Source organism: Montipora capricornis, unplaced genomic scaffold, assembly GCF_036669925.1.
Source record: "Montipora capricornis isolate CH-2021 unplaced genomic scaffold, ASM3666992v2 scaffold_455, whole genome shotgun sequence".
NCBI lineage: Eukaryota > Metazoa > Cnidaria > Anthozoa > Scleractinia > Acroporidae > Montipora > Montipora capricornis.
This window is the reverse complement of record NW_027180190.1, coordinates 212,501-215,000: the sequence shown is the minus strand read 5'-3', so window position 1 is coordinate 215,000 and position 2,500 is coordinate 212,501.

The following is a 2,500-nucleotide window of genomic DNA, read 5'->3' as shown; positions in this document are numbered from 1 at the left end:
TGACTGTCCCTGGGTCCCCGAGGATGGGTAATACATATAGGAAGAGGTAGTTTTTTAAATTTGCCAAGTATGGAACAAAACAAGTAAATGTTTCTGCAGCCAGTTGCTCCATGGACCTGACCCCTATTTTTTTATTTAATTGTTTTTGTTTGCGTTTTTGCTGAAAAGTGCCCCAAAGCATGTTAATAAGCTTTTTAACGTTAGTACAGAAAATTTCGGCTAATTTGCTTCACTTTTCTTCTACAACAATAAAAAAATTACTTGAACTTTAAATAAAATGTTGTGCGCTCCAGGGAAGAATGGAAGTAGGCTGTGTATAGACGCCCACTCTCGTCGTTAGTAATCGTGTTTCAGAATAATTTTACAAAAATTAATGAGTGATCTACAGTGACCAAAATTTGCGTGGCTCATTTTTCTTGAGCTAACTTTTCAAAATGGTAGTAAATGAGGCAGATTCCAAAGGTGCATTGAACAGGGTCTCTGATAGTTTTAAGATTCCTTGTCTTTATAACATAGAAGCACTCTTTAAAGGAAAGGATGCTGTTGCAAGTCTTCCAACCGGGTACGGCTCTGATCTTCAGAGCAGCCCGTATCGTTGCCAATGAGCTGTTTATATTTTTCTTGATATGTACACATCTCAACACGCTTTGTAGATTGTTCTTCGTGGTCTCGTCGTCAAATCTCTCACGGTGTTGACGGGGAGAAATAATGATGTAATGATCGAGGGGTAATAACAAATCAAATCATTTTCCACACATTCAAGGAAAAATCACATGGTATTGAACACGATTATCAATGGTAAATCACAGCCGCTCCTCTCAGATCTTTTTTCGGAGAGTGGAAATCTGTGCACAGGCTAGAATGGAAGGGGCCATTTGGATTTTACTTAACCCATGAATGGGATCAAAGACACCAACCCACATCATTTTCCAGTGTGAAAATCTATTTAATTTAGGAAATATTGTGTTATAATCAATCACTCCAATGAGGACAATATAATTATCATTGTAAAATAGCTTACTGCATCATACATTTATTCAATTTATTATACTGGTAATATTATAAATAACAAATTAATCTTTTTAAATATAAATTTATCCTAATTTCATGGACATGAAACTGATTAGCTTTTTTCCAGAACAGGAAAGAACTTTCTTTATATTTATTCTAGAAAGGGCTTACACTTACTAGGGTTGTACCTGCCTGGAAAATTTCGATCCGCTTTGCAAAATAGTAATTTTGGTCACATTACTATTTTGCCAATTGGATCAAAAATTTCCGGCAGGTACAACCCTAACCATTTACCAACGTTAACATTAGGCCTAAGGTTAGCTTAAAGAATCTTTAGGATTCTTTCTGTATTTCTGTTCGTTTTGTTTCGTTTCACAAATCATTGTAAGCCCTAATAAAGTTCATCTGATGTATCCAACAATGGACTTCCAAATTAGCCAGCCCCAACATGAACAATATATATAAACATTAAAGTGCCCCTGTGATCAAAAAAAACAATTCCTTTTTTCCTTCAGATTTTGAAAGGGTGTTTGCTTTACACCTGCCTGGCAAAGTTTTGAGCTTGTATTTTTATCCAAAGGCTGTTTACTTTGAGTGCAAGTTTTGGATTTTATGGTCCGCCATTACTCACGTTCAAAACTGACCGATTGGATCTCAGAGGGTTGGATCCAGGGAAAAGTGACGTCAGAGGCTCACTAGCTTAAAATTTCAGCGTGTGAATGCAGCTTATTATATATGCAAAGCATGAGTTTAAAAGTCTGAAAGCCCAAAACCCCCGTGCTGCATATTAATTCTGCGGCGTACACACGTATTGCTTTCTTAAATTACCTTTGTCATTTTCTCCTCGATCCAGCTCTCTCAAGAACATAATGTTAGTAATGGCGGACCATTAAATAGGAAAATTACAGTTAAAATAAAGAGGTGTCTTTTTGAAATCAAGGCTTAAAACGTGGGTCACTTAGTGTTTTGTTAACATAGTTTTGAAATCCAAAGAAAAATATGAATTGATTTTTTGGTCACAGGGGCACTTTAACATATTTTATAACAATAAAATATCAGTGATAAATGAACAGCCATTGTTATTGTTCTCTTTGGGTAATGTAATCATTGTTAGAAATGACAAAATGAAACAATTTGTAACTGATATCCAATCTAAACAGTGTCACAAAGTGAACACATCCCCTTTGTCACGAAATCGTCCGTTCTGAGGTTAAAAAGGTCATTAAGTTCTGCTTTGGGACACTTTTTAGCAAGAAAATAATAATAAATAGGGGTCCATGGACCCAGTCCAAAAGGGGGGTCCATGTTTTGTCCTTTCCCTTCAACAGGTGACACAGCTAATTAAGAATAGTATGTTTTGGAACAGGGGTGGAAATAACGGGGGGCAAGTGCCTATTTTTTTAGCATGTAGTGTGACATCAAATAAATTTGTTTCAAGTGAAAGCAGCCGGTAAGGCAAAGGCGGGTGAAACACTAGTGTAGCAACAAA